We start from the raw sequence: 15,288 nt of genomic DNA on the forward strand, positions 1-15,288 counted from the left end.
CAAGCTAACTCGGTCTGAAGTCATGATCAGACAAGGGTGAGTTTTTTCCTCACAAGCTTTGTGAGATTGTTAGTTTTGATACTGCTTGTGTACACTGGAGAGGTGTACCATACGACCGTGCCTCGGGTGGCGTTATTGCTGTTGACTAGGAGGCTGAAATAAATATTCTAAATTTGGTTGATGGGTAAACGGTAAATAATAGGAAGTCTAGAACAATGGATTGGTAGTGAATAAAGGCAGATATACGTATACATATTTAGAGCATTGTGAATCTGGAAAGACCCCCAGCGGGGGCGACTCGCAGGAGTGGGCTACAAATCCTGGGCGACGTATTAGACTTCGTCAGGTTGGTTCTGGGAACCATGAGTTGAACGATTGTATTTATGTTATACTCCTCTTATAGCCGACGGGAGATATGTTGGGGGTAACCGCTCTATATGATATTCATGGCTCAAGGCAGCATAAAGTTAGACGGAGATATGGATAATGATTTGGGCACAATGCAGGATATTTATTTGCGTGGTAGGCCGCAGTTAGCTAAAGGCTAATGCTAATTCTAAGTGCTTGATTGTGTTTCAGGCCACGTGGTACATAGCGGCTAAGGCTAATTCTAAATGCTGGAGTGTGGGTCATGCTACATGGTACATAGCGGCTAATGATAATGCTAATGCTAAATGCTAATTATGTTGCGTGCTACATGCTAACGGATATCCTTAGAGACCCCATTGCGATGGATTAAAGTCTCTTAAACTTGTCTCTGTGTGTGTAAGTCAGGTTATATGTTTTGTGAGCACTGTTAAATGTTGTTTGACTATGAGGGGGAAACGGGAGGTACAGCTGGACTGTTAACCGTCTATTTGGGTTGGGGAGAGGTCTAAGAATCTCCCTTCCACGGTGAAAAAGTATTTTAGAATGTATGCGCATGCGTTTAATTTTGCGACACTACACTACAGCAAGGGGGAGTTTATGGCACGAGATTAGGACACGTTTTGGTTTACGGCACTAAACTACAACACGAGGGTATAGTAAAACTACAAAAACGGGATTGTGGGTAACGTGTCATATTTCTGGGGGCCTGCGTGCTGCAGGAATAGACACAGACGAGGGAACAAAGAAGATAGATTTTAACGCGAATCTTATAGTTTAAAGCGGCTGGGGTTTGAACATGAAACTATTTGTTGAGATGTAGTGAATTTATACATTAAATATATGTTTTGGGCACAATGCAGGATATTTATTTGCGTGGTAGGCCGCAGTTAGCTAAAGGCTAATGCTAATTCTAAGTGCTTGATTGTGTTTCAGGCCACTGGGCGGCAGGTAGCTTAGTGGTTAAGAGCGTTGTGCCAGTAACCGAAAGGTCGCTGGTTCTAATCCCTGAGCCGACTAGGTGAAAAATCTGTCGATGTGCCCTTGAGCAAGGCACTTAACCCTAATTGCTCCTGTAAGTCGCTCTGGATAAGAGCGTCTGCTAAATGACTAAAATGTAAAATGTAAATGTAATATGTTGGCGAAGTATAATGAATTAAATTAAATGACGGATTAAAATTAAATAAAATGTTTTGAGCGATCTATTTAGTCCTGAGTTAAATGACGGATTAAAATAAAATACGTAATGAATTAAATTAAGTCTTAGAGCGAATATGAACGAAGGAATATTGAATATGCTTGAAATAACTCAGTGATTGCATTAACTACTAAAATGTTATTCTGTGTCTCTGTTCTTCTGTCATGAGAGGAGCAATAGGACGATACGACAGGAGAGAGGAGGGGCTAACGTGTGACTGACGTGCGTCACGTGACAAGGTGTGACGCGGCAGAGGATCAGATATCAGGCTAGTTCACAAAATCTTCCCCTAACGGGATATGTGATGTTATGACAATTTTACATAGGCTTGGCAAATACTATTTCATTAAAAATTGCATTTTGGAGGCTCTGTGCATCACTGGGGTTTGATTACAATTGTGTTGGGAATCAAGAACTGACATTATTCTGTAAATGTAAGATATTTAGGGGTTATAGAGCAAGGGGTTACAGGCTTTGTTTTTGGGATTGCTTTGAAGTTGACTAACTTACATTTACTTGCATTTGATGGGTTGTGGTAAGATAGCCACCACTAATTGATAAATTGGTGACATAGGATATAGGAATAAAAATTGGTTTTCATTATTCATTATTTTTAATTGATTTAGGTTTATATTAATAATTAGAGGGGGGAAGCCATAGGCTATACAGTCTAAAATAAAATAGTTCACAATAAAGGAATATAAAAGGGTTGTTACAATGGGGAGAAAGGACAGCAAGGCTATATGAAGGTGATTACACCGATTGATATAGTACAAAATAGTGACCCTTTAACTAAAGTATTGCGAGGTTATCCGGCAAGTGAAACAAAAGTTGCCCTTCATTCTCAAACAAAAACTGATAAAAGATTCCAGCGATAAGATAAACAAAGCTATAGAGATAAGGCTAAGGGTAGTAGAGCTTAGGGATGTTTATCCTCAGCTTCCGGTGATCATCCAGGAGGGTGATTGTTGCATCAGAGATGAAGATGAATAATAGATAGAGGACAAGCAGAAACGACGATAAAGATGAATCCAAAACTCCAGAAGGAAGAAAATGAGATGTCTGGAAGAGAAGAGTGAGGTTAAAGAGGACGAGGATGATGAAGATGAGTGATTGAGAAGAGATCATGGGTGGATATGACTCTGTGATCAGAAGGATGTTGGCAAGAGAGGAAAGAAGAAGGATACTAGAGATTTGATCTCTGATGGAAGTTGAAGGAAGAAGGATACAAGAGATTCGAGTTCAGATGAAGACAGCGAGAAAGAGGAGACTGAAGGTGCTGTGTATTCAAAAGGAGTTTGTCCTACAAGGACTGGCACAGAAGAAATAGAAGGAGATATAGACCGAGGCTTATCAGGCCTGGAGGAAGCGAGGACTTTGGGAGAGGTAAGAGAGCTAGAGGAACAGCTTGAGACGTTGAAGAGACAAGGAGAAAACCTGCTGAGAACATTTTTAATCCCAAGAATTGGAGGAGAAGAAGAATACATTGAGGCCAAGATGCTGAAGAAAAGTAAGAAGATGATGGAAGATGATATTTCGAGGACAGTACTTAGAATATAAGCTGTTGAAGAATCCTGATATGTCAACAGCAAGAAAGAACAGGACGAAGAAACTCTGAGAAAACTCAATCATACAACTGGTTGAGAAGAGAAGCTTTGGTTATGAAGAATCAGAGTGAACCAAATCAACAATCACTGTTACAGCTTCAACTGAACAATATCAAATGCAATTGTACCAGTCAATGGGGGTACCAGGTGTTCCATATCCACAGCCAGTTTCTGGACAGACACAGAATTGGAGAGGAAGAGGACGAGAAGGCTTAGAAGGAGGAGGAAGATTTCAGCTACACTTCCAGCAACTTTCAGAAGACTGTTATAATTGTGGACAGGTTGGTCACTTTACCTGTGAATGCAACAAGTCAGGAGGAAACAACAGAGAACATTTTTAAGGAAGATACAGGGGCAATTCAAGATCACCTGTTCTCCAGGTGAATCCTAAAGATTCTAGAGTGCCTAGAAGATCCGGAAGGGGGGTGTCAGCTGATAGCATCGATTAGAGAAGAAGAGAAAATAGCTAACAATTAAAGTAAAACCAGAGGACTATGAGAAGTGATAGTGAATAGTGTAAAAACTTATCTGTGTTGAGCCTAAAGAGGTTAAACATCTCACTATGTAAAATTGACTAATTAGGATAGGGATTTGAGGTAGTAAACAGCTAATTACTCTTAAGGAACCAAGTGAGCTCTGCTATAAAACTCAAGGAGAAATTAAAATAGACATACTAATATTAGAAGATACCTATTGCATTGTTGGGAAGAGATGCATTGTTTAAATTGAATTGTACAATAAGATGTACACTAGACGGCTGTCTGGTAGAGGATTTTAAAAAGTAGGGTTTTTGGGAATCATATTTGCTTAAAAAGATAATATCATAGGAAGGATGATAATCTATTAGACTGCCTATTAGACAATCTGTCTGAAAAAAGTTAAAAGGTGTGACTGTTATTCTGGGTTACATTCTTACACCAAGAGATTTCAGGCTAGGCTAAAAGGTGTTTAGTCGTTTGCCAAGTCTGTGTGTAAAAAAAGTCAGAAGCAGGTGGGGACTTTCCCAATCACATATTCTAAAAATTTGGTGGTAAAGGGATTTTGTGAATAAATCAGTGGAAAAGGTTTTTAAAGGTTAGGAGGAAAAGATTAGATTAAAATAAGTTAGGAGAACTAGGTTGAAGGAACTCTAAGACAGTAAGCTAAGTTTCAAAGTTAGTAGTAAGAGAGAGAGAACAGTAGTGAAGGACATGTTAAAGTTTAGTGGGAAGATATGGTAGGAGTTTAGATCTGTTAGGAGCAGATGCATTGAGAAAGTATGTGTTGCTGAATGATAAGAGAAGATTGAGGGTGATTGAGTATCTATATTTACAGTTCCCAGCAGGGAGATCAAGGTAATTATAGGTGTATTTTTTATAATCAAAAGTTTGAAAGTCAGGGATTAGAGATAGGACTGAGAGTTGGGAAAAAGTGACACTAGTGGTGATAGATGGAAGTACAAGCAAAGACAACTTTTCTTTGGGGAAAATGGAGTAAGTAACAATAAGGACATTAACACTTTAGTCTATTATAACAACAGTGAGAAGCAATTTAACTCTTTCAACATTGATAGTTATTAAAGCCATAAATATATCGCATTTGATTATAAGGGAGCCAATGGCTCCAGCACCAATTTTAGAGGAAAAATACTTATTAGGGTTAGGATGGGGACGTTCCTCCCATATGGAGAGATAATTATGGAGAATAAGTATTGTTATCAGGACCAGATGTAGAAGCGGTGTCCCCTAGTCAAAGGAGGGATAGTTTGTACAATGATATGAAGTGGAAGAGGTTAGGAGTGACTGTTCACTTATTTGGCGTAATGTTACAGAGAAAGGTCAGGGAGAGTATATGTGTACTTATCTAGTGCAAGCATTAGAATTTGTTCCGGTTAAGAATTATTGGTTAAAGGGCTATGTAATTTGTAAAGTGACGCTTATGATGGAAGATTTGAAATCTGTTGAAGCTCCACAGTCACCAAAGGAGTTCAGGAAGAATATGTTACAGTAGTCACTCCAACAGTGAATAATACACAGAGGATAACGGGAACTTTCGCACTAGAAGTAATTAAGGTTGATACATCAACTACATCAACTACTTTAATGGTAACTTTGGAAGGGATTAATGATACGATGGCAATAGCAAATGTAGGAAGTATGACACCGACAACAACTTTTCTGAAATTAAAGGGGGTAGCAAGAAGGACTCAGGGTTTATGTTACGAATTGGAGAGTGCTGTCAAGGATAGTACGAATAGGGTTAAAATAGGATTGCAGATAGTAGTAGAGAGAATATAGATTTATCATGGAGGTACAGGATGAGGTCTTTGATTTTAATGACAGACAAGGAGAGGTATCTGATCAGTACCGCTCGTTAGGGGAGAGAGAAACTAAAGGGAGTGGTTTGATTCTTCTGTTGTGAAAATTAGAGATAGATGGGCAGGTTCCAGCAGCTCATTCTGTAAGATCAGTGAGGAATCTTGAGGGTCCATGTCTGGTGAGAATTCCAGCACCAAACATTTTAGAGACGGTCGTTCGACCTCTATCAAGTATGTGTCAATCTTATGCTTTGTCATGACTGTGGTATCAGCAACAACAATCAGTAACAGATAAAATAATGTCGTTGTCAAAACATTTGTTTAAGCCTAGGTTTAGGTGTTATTGGGTTAAGTGAATTAACTTGTGTGAATTTGTTAGATGTGAAGTAAAATCAGGTAACAGCGTACCTGAAGCATTTGAGGTGAAACCAGTGAGGGCTAAAAGTTGTTTGTTCTAATAAAACATATGAGGTAAGGGGTATGTTTATGGGAATATCAGATTGTGATGTTATATGATAACTTTGGGTATGCATGACCTTAAGGGTAGTAATGAGAAATATAATGTAACTTTTTATGTACCAGTTAGTAAGAAAACAGGACTTTGATGGTTACAGGATTAGCTTTTGCCTGACAATGTGACTATGGGAAATTTTAAAGATATTTAGAGGGTTTGTGGTGATAAAGCATATATATTCTTACATTATGGATAGACAGGATGTTGATACATGTCAACGTTGAAGCTTCCATATGAGGTTTCTACCATTATAAGAGGGGTAGCACCGGACACAGAAATCTGAAGCTATATTTGAAATTGGATGAAAAGAGACATGGCTACATGTCATAGTCTTCAAGTCTATCATTGAAGGATGAATCTAAGGGAGAAGGGGGGACTTTTTCCATGGTATGGTGTAACATTTGGGAAGATCCTATTGATGATAATAGTTATACTTTGAGTCCAGATAATATCACGAGTGTTATATATGCATTGAAGAATATAAGGGATGCATTTGGGAGATCTGAGAAGACTTGGTTGCAAGATCAGGTAGGCCAGTAGGGGCAGTGATGGGTTACATTTAGTGGCAGCTTTGATAACACTGTGTGATGTTTGTAATTTGTTACTGACCTTTGAGAAAGCTATGATATTGAGATAGGTTGGAGAGTGATGCCTGGAGACAACACTCAGATGCCGGTGTTGACTGTTCCTGATCTGGATGAAGATGGACAAGTGGAACTGAATGGATAAATATCATTTTTGATTATTTGATGATTTTTCAAATTATTATTTTTTCAATATTAGGGTGATGTTGGTATGATTTTATGAATCAAGGGGGGAAGAGGTTAATGTGATTCATACATCATTTATATATCATTTTTATATTCTTAGTTGATATTGATGGTCAATTTGAAAGTGTTGTTTTGCAAAAGATACTGTTTGGTCTTTTTCTTTTCTTTCAGAAGCATTTGGGGGAACATATGGAGATTGAAATACTCAAACAACGACAATATGAAGGGACAATATGACTGGAGGAGATGAAACAAGGAGGGTGTGGCCGATTCCATCATCAACAGTCCATTGGAAGAGGAGACTACGGGGAGATGAAGTGTAGTGGACTACATTCCAGTGTCTGCAATGAAATATAGACATGTGTAATACATAATTGTGCCATATTCTTAGGTATTAATTTTTGTAGAAGGATATTTGATGTTATTGAATACATGTGAGGATCTTAGATGTTTTTGTTTATTTCGGTGATGTTTAGGGACAGGGAATTTAGGCAAGGAGAGTTCCACTTTAGGGTCCAATGGGTTGACCAGCCTTAGAGTGGATGTTTTTGGATAGGATTTTGTTTGCAGGGGCTTACATGTGTATTTAATTGCATCATAGTTTCAAATGCATTTACATGGTTTATGAGTTTATCTGGAGTACCGAAGGTGGTTGCCTGGGGCAGAGGGACCGTGAGAGAATTTTACTGTCTTGATTGATGGATGGAAGGTTGCCGGACAGTTTTTCGCTCTTACACTCCATAGAGATTTGTTCATATTTCATAGTAATGTATTCACACTTCATAAACAGTTATTCATATTTCATAGAAAGGTATTTACACTCTAGAGGAGAATGTTTTTGGTTTAATGTTAAAGATACTCAATAAGATAAATTGTTACTTGTCATAATCCTATTCTGTTTGTTTTCGAGACTTTTAGTTCGTCTCGAAGGGGGGGAATGTAGTGTATTGAGATTATGATGGTGTTAAATATTTTTTAAGTGGAACTGAAAGAATGTTGATTTTAGTATCAAGAGGGAATGTTTTAGTGTAACGCCACATACAACAGACAGGAAGTGTGTTGTAGACAGGGGAGACTGGTGATTGGCCAGAAGAGGGAGCCCATCTTTTTGCATTGTTTATAAGTAAGGGGCTAGACAAATAGAGGCAGAGCAGCCATTCTGAGGCGTCGCTCTCCGGGTGTCATGTCACCTGTCACTTATGCTGAAGTTTGTGATCTGAATAAACTTATGATCGAGGATTCAGTATGAGCGGACTCCTTTGTTTATCAGCAATAATTGCCACCACTCACTCGATACGACACTACATTACTTGATTAGTCAACATTACTTGATTTGTCTACATTACTTGATTAGTCCACATGACTTGATGAGTCTACATTACTTGATGAGTCTACATTACTTGATGAGTCTACATTACTTGATGAGTCTACATTACCTGATACTACATTACCTGATCACTCTACATTGCTTGATGTGACTACTTTACTTGATTAGTCTACATTACTCGATGAGACTACATTACTTGATTAGTCAACATGAATTGATGAGAATACATTACTTGATTAGTTTACATTACATGATTCAACTACATTACTTGATTAGTCTTCATTAATTGATTAGTCTACATTACTTGATGAGTGTACATTACTTGATGAGACTACATTACTTAATGAGACTACATTACTTGATTCATCCACATTACTTGATTTGAATACATTACTTGATGAGACTTTAACTTTGATGATTACTTTATTAGTCTACATTACCTGATACTACATTACTTAGTCTACATTGATTGATTAGACTCCATGATTGATTAGAATCCATGATTGATGAGACTACATTACTTGATGAGACTACATTACATAATTAGTCTACATTACTTGTTGAGTCTACATTACTTGTTGAGTCTACATTACTTAATAAGACTGCATTACTTGTCTGCCAGTGATGTTCTAGCTGTCTAAATACCACATAATATCGTCATGTTTTCCTACTAACCTTTTTCTCGGCACATTTTCCTTTTAAAGGCAAGATGGCTGTGATATGTCTGATAAGGAGATCCTGCAGATGGAACAGGCTCAACTAAAGATTTAATTTAGCACTACACGCACAGCTGTGAGTATCTATGCTTGGTCAAACAATGATCGGGTGATACAAGGGTCGATCGAGTAGATTAAGAAAATAGAACATAGGAATATTTGATCAAATAGGGCGGGGGGGGTCTAGTGACCCGAGGCTGAATAAATCATTGGGAAAATACCTAAGCACAGGAGAGGAAAGTGGTGTTATAGGTTTGAGATAAGATAAGGGAACAATTAAAAATAAGAATATAATACCGAAAGCACAGGAAAGCGAGTGTGTTATCTTAATGGGAAGTGAAGCAAGGGGACAAAGAGAATGAACAGAGTATTAAAAGCACAAGGGATAAAAACACATTGTTGAAAAGAAGCAGAGTATGAAGATATATTAGGGAGGGAGATACCATTAACTGAGGGATAGAAAAACTTTTAGCTGAGAAAGCTAACAGAAATAATTTACCTTGCATCCTAACATAAACACTGAGCCAAACATAAGATTAGCAACAGGAAGTCCAAGAATACAAGGAGTAGGGATGTCAGAAACATGAAGAAATCATGAAGGGAAGGTTCCCAGTGAGAAAATAAGAGATTGGAAAAATCTCTGATAAATGGGAAAAAAGAACCAGAAAAATGGCAACTAAATGGCCAAAGGAAGGGACGTTTGATGTGGCAGTGTGTGAGGAAATGGATACCATAATAAAGAACTATAGAGCAGGAAAGAAAGGAGAGAAGAGAAGGAAGAAGAGAGGGAAAGAAAGATACATTTTGAAAATGTTCTGGAAGTTTCAATAGCAGGGAATGTAGAGTTAAAAGGAGGAAAAAGGAGGCCACAGGCTTCTACCCCAAAGAAAGGAAGGGAACCACACTTAGACATGGACGGCTATGGGGGACTGAGGGGCATAATAGCAGACCTGGGAAATGATGAGATAAGTGAACAAAGTGATGATAGGTGAAGTGAGTGAGACGATACAAGTAATGAGGGAAGTCAAGAACTAAGACAGGGTGCTGACTCTGACCAAGAGTCACAGCAAGGGGCTATGGGAGGCAAATCAAAAAGACAGTTGAGAAACAGAAAGACAATAACAAAGCCAGATAAATACGAAGCTCAATGTCCCATTTTGGTAAAGGGGATACAGGTTCACTATGTGCCCTGGGGATCTCAGGACCTGGAAGGCCTGGTGACTAGACTGCCTAACCTGCATGCAGGAGCAGGAAAATTGATAAGAACATTTGAAGAACAAACAACGGGGAAGCTACTGGCGGTGGGGGACTTGCAGGCATTGCTGGCCAGGGTGGTGGGAGTGGCCAAAATGGAGGACATGATGCTGATGAGTGGCCTTAGAAGGGCGGTGCAAAGTGTGATGCTGGTTGGAGAGACATTTGATAATTACAGGCCACGACTATGGCTAACTCTGAGAACAGAGTATCCAGCCAAAATAGACCCTTAAGCACTGAGAGGGGAACCATTGGGGGATAAGGAAAACTCGACAAGTTATCTGGACGACCAGCTGAAAAGGTGGCGACAAGGAACAGAAAGAGACCCAGAGGGGGATCCACTGATGACAACACTGTTCAGGACATCATTGATGGGAGCGATGCCAACGCCTGTCAGAAGCAGACTGGAAGATGTGGTGAGACTAACGTCAAGGTCACGCAAGGAGTTCTGTGACCATGTTATCCATGCAATGGAAAAATACAGGAAGGACGAACAGAAACTGACAGAGCAGGGGAGAGATATTCAGAGAAAACTGAGACAGATGCAGCTGGAAGAGCTGACAAGAAAGGACCAGACATACCAAAATGGTGGACCAGGAAGATTTCTAGGTGTCTGCTGGGTGTGCAATCAATCAGGACATAGAAGAAGGGATTGTCCTACCAACCCATGGCGGCCTAGGATAACATAGTAATTAAAGTGGCCTCCCTGTGAATAGATGTTTTGTTTGTTTTGACTATAATTTAAAAAATAACTGTTCACCTGGTAAAGTACCGTTAGATGGAAAGACAGAGGTAGTGGAGAATAGAGATTGTTGTAACAAGTGTCAGTGTAATGCGGTGGATCGAAGTCAGGCGCAGGACACAGAACTCGAAGAAACGTACTTTACTGAAAATGAGTAAAGAAAACAACACAGAAATACCTCCACACAGGAAGGAACTAACCCGCTCACCAACGACACACGAAACGAAAAACAACCACGCACAAAACACATTGGGAGCCACTGGGTTACATAGGGAAGGCGTGATTACAATAATGGACAACAGGTGTGTGACATTAGACAACAGGTGCAACATAGAAACATAGAACATAGATCGGCAGTAGCTAGTATTCCGGTGACGACGAACGCCGCAGCCTGCCCGAGCAAGGAGGAGGGGCAGCCTCGGCAGAATCCGTGACAATTGTTGAGGGTTTTCTGTGTAAGAAGGAAAGTAGGTTAATTGGGAAATGAGAAATGTCAAATTGGATTGTTTGAGTAGACTGGAATTAAAATAATGCTTTCTAGTAATGTGAATGCAAATATGTTATTAGTTATTGGTGGTTTGTGGATAGACTTTACTAATGGCATGATTGAGTCCACGGGTGAAAGAGAGTCGTGCTCGTGTAACCGGTGCTGTACTGCACGGCTGTAGCTCTGCGTTGTGTGTGATTGATTGGGACTATAGAGGTGGACTTCGGAGATCAGGCTGTTTTAATGAATCAGAATTCTCTCTGCATCCAAAAGAAAAGACAAAACATTTGTAGAGCACAAATATGTTCTGCCCATTGTCGCCTCTTTCTACAACATAGACGCACAATACAAAGGACTGGGATCAGTCGAGGAGCTAGCCATCGTTCACACATACAATACCTTAGCTAGCTAGTAACCACATGTTGAATTCAGAATGTTAATATCATCATAAAAAGCACAATTAAAATTGCATCTTAACAATACCACTTATGAGTAAACTCTAAATATACAACATTATTCATGACAAAACCCTGTGTGTATGACTTTGTGCTTAAAGGAATCTAACTTTTCTGAAGACGACAGAAAAAGCGTGCCTACCTCTCATAGTGCATCAAAATTATTTGAGCATGAGCATGCACGGCAAAACGTAAGTACACACTCCCCTATTCCCAGGATGCAGGCATGCATAATAACAAATCAACATGCTATATTAATAAATGAATCTGGTGAAATTCACAAAGTACTTTAACAACTGTTTCACTCGCTGGGCTATATAGAGATGTAAGATAAGCAGTGGGATATTTGAAGCAGAGGTCTGAATAGGTGAATCTGAAAAGTTATTTGGCTATTTCTAATTATTATTACTCAGTTCTATAGTTTGCGTAACACCAGTAATTTATGCAAACAGTTAATGAATTCTAAAACGGTAATCTGTTTCTGGTACATTGAACAATGGGAGGTAGTTTTGACTATTACACTGATGGGGCAGCAGCAACTTTTTGAAGGTTCTAGATGATTTGTTAATCAACATGTTTATATTTTTAACTAAATCAATGCAACAGGTTGCGGAGATTAGATTACCAGAAAGGGGTTATGGGGTTGTTTATTTTAAAAGGTGTTTATTCCCTTAATTGAACATGGTATTGTCTGATGTGTCTTGAGTAGGATTCTTTCTTCCAGGATTGATGGAAGTCCCCTAGAGTATGTATGTTAAGGGAAACATAGGAGACAACGTCTCAAACAATTTTTTAAATAGATGTCTCGGATCAAAAATCACTGATTCTTTATGCGGAGTAATTGATTATATTGGCGACTGAATAAAATATGACATTTAGAGGGGTGACAGGAACAATCTTAGGTGAAACAGATATTTCCTATGTCGTTGATCCAGTAACGATATCACGATAATTTGACATGGGAGCAAATGGAGCCAATTTTGGGGTTGAATAATCCTTGTGTGAATTAGAGACAGTGGAGTCTAAATGGTAATCAATTAGGGATGCTCCTTGCAAACTCAGAGAACCTTGGGTGGTTTTTATCTTGTGAAAGATTTTATGTCATCTTATTCTGGAGTAGTCACGAGGAATTAGATTGAAACAAACGATTATTGATGTGAGGTAGTACAGTGGAATTATCTGCATCATGTTTTGTGTGTAATTACTATTTTTGGATTGCTGATTATAACTGAATGTTAACAACATGTCAACTTTCTGTTCCAGGAGAATGGGGGTTTAATTATCTCTGTGGAAAGATTCCCCAGTCTGTGGGCTGGGGGAGCAGTTAGTTAAATCTTAAAGGGACACACACATGGAATTTTTGAAGTTTTATTTTATGAGTGAGTTCTAAGTAAACACGTGATTTCTTTTGAAAATAACTGTAATGAAGTCTTGCTGTACACTTGGGATACATAATGTATGAAATGTTTTGACTGTTGTTAATGATTATTCTACTATAGAATGAAACACTTATTTGAAGGATTTGAATGACCTCTGACCTTTGTCCCGACTTTTTAGTGTGATTTGATCACCCAAGCTGAAAAGCGAAGAGACATTGAATTATGAATTTAAGGTAATTTATTATACAGAGTTGAGGGTCATTTGTAATACTGATAATTAGGAAGAAGTTTATAGTTAATAGTCGTATATATGATTCGGACTATGACAAGGACAGAGAGAGAGCGCTAGTCCTGAATGAGGGAAATTTGTCAATTTTACTATTTCCATGAATTACCTTATGGGATACAATTAAGTTAAGATATTATCAAAGGTTGTCATTCTAATTTCATTTATTATTTTGGTTTATCAGGCAATGTTTATTTTTATTTATTTTTTAACGCATAAATCACGATGTGAGTCATGTGTCCAAAGGGGGGGAATTACTGGTCCCCTGGAGCATTTTGGTAGATATGCAAATTTTATTAAGAATATGAGCAGTAGTAATTAATGTGTTATGGGTTAGATGGAATGTGCAAATATATTTGTAGCCAGAGACAAAGTACAAAGGGGGCCTGTCTCTGAAACTAGTGGACTACAACAAGCTGCAAGTATGTGCACTTCCTAATCTCAGGGCTTCTCCTGACTGATGAGAAGACATGGTACAGTAGCATACTGTGTCTCACCTAACAATGTTCTAAGACTTTCTTCCCATGGGTGAAGGCTTCTTTACCCAACCGAGCAGGAGAATCTGAGCATTGTCTGTGCCCTGGAGACTTTGTGGCGGTAAAAGACCACAGAAGAAAGAGCTGGAAAGACCCTAGGTGGAGGGGCCCGTACCAGGTGTTGCTGGCTACCTCAATGACGGTGAAAGTGGCAGAGACAGATACCTGGATCCATGTGTCCCACTGTAGGAGAGTTTCAACCCCAGAAGAGGAAGATGGGCCCGCCATTGGGTAGCATTGTCTTCTTTTGTGTCTGTCTGTGTCTTTGCAGTAGTGACTCTGAGCTTCCCTATTGGTACGCTGCCAGAAGGACACTCTTCGCAGACCGATGTCGATGGATTGAGAGGGACTCTGCATGATCCGGAGACCCTAGTGACGGAAGAAGGTCCCGAGCCAAAGAGACCATACATCGTCACCCAGGCTGCACCGACGGCTGTACGGATAGAGGGGAGCTCGACCTGTTATCATCTAAACCACTGCACCAGAGTACCACGAGGAAACCGACGACCTAGAGATGACGGAGCTGAGGATTCTGGAGCTAGCCAGAATCAGGAGATGGGGAGTATGGCAATGGGAATGCTACTGATAAGCTACGTGCTCTGGCTGATTCCCTCGGTGGCGGGACAGACCTCTAAGAACATCCAAGACATCCAAGATCATACAAGACCTCCAAGAATTTCAAGATCTTCCAGACATTCAAGACGCACCTGACTTCCCCACCATTGATTTCTCTGTCTTTGTCTAGTTCCCCTAACAGAAATTGAGATCTAACTTGCTGATCCTGTGACTCTGCGGTGAAGTCGACATAGTGATAAGGGGAGTATATTAGAAATTGGTATTAAGAATAATTGGTAAAACATAATAATTTGTCATATAGTCAATGCTTATATGGATTTCTTGGATTGGAAATTAACTCAACTAAACTGTTATGAACTGTCCTCTCTCAAGGTTACTACAGATGGTGTCTTGATGCATAGCAGGGATAATTTAGTCAAGAACGGTGTGAACCTCAATTTAAAAAATACTCTACCCGGCTGAAGAGGAGCAATAAAAGCGTTGAATAGGGTCCTGTCCAGCACCACTTCTACCAGGAGACCTGAATCAGAACCAGCATCCAATCGAAGCTATCAACAGCCTTTTCTCTCTTGGCTTTTCTCTCAGGAGTGTGACAGGAGTCCATGTGGAGTGGGCATAAAGAGAGATCTGTTAAAATACAACATCTCTCATGATGCTGGTATACTGGTTGGCAAATGGACAAAACATAATGGGGGTAGAGGTGGTGGAGGCTCAGGTGAGACATTGAAATTGGGACGTTGTCATGGGCAATCCAAGTTGAACTATGAAGCTATCTGAAT

This window comes from Coregonus lavaretus (assembly GCF_964263955.1).
Source record: "Coregonus lavaretus genome assembly, chromosome: 1".
Classification (NCBI taxonomy): Eukaryota; Metazoa; Chordata; class Actinopteri; order Salmoniformes; family Salmonidae; genus Coregonus; species Coregonus lavaretus.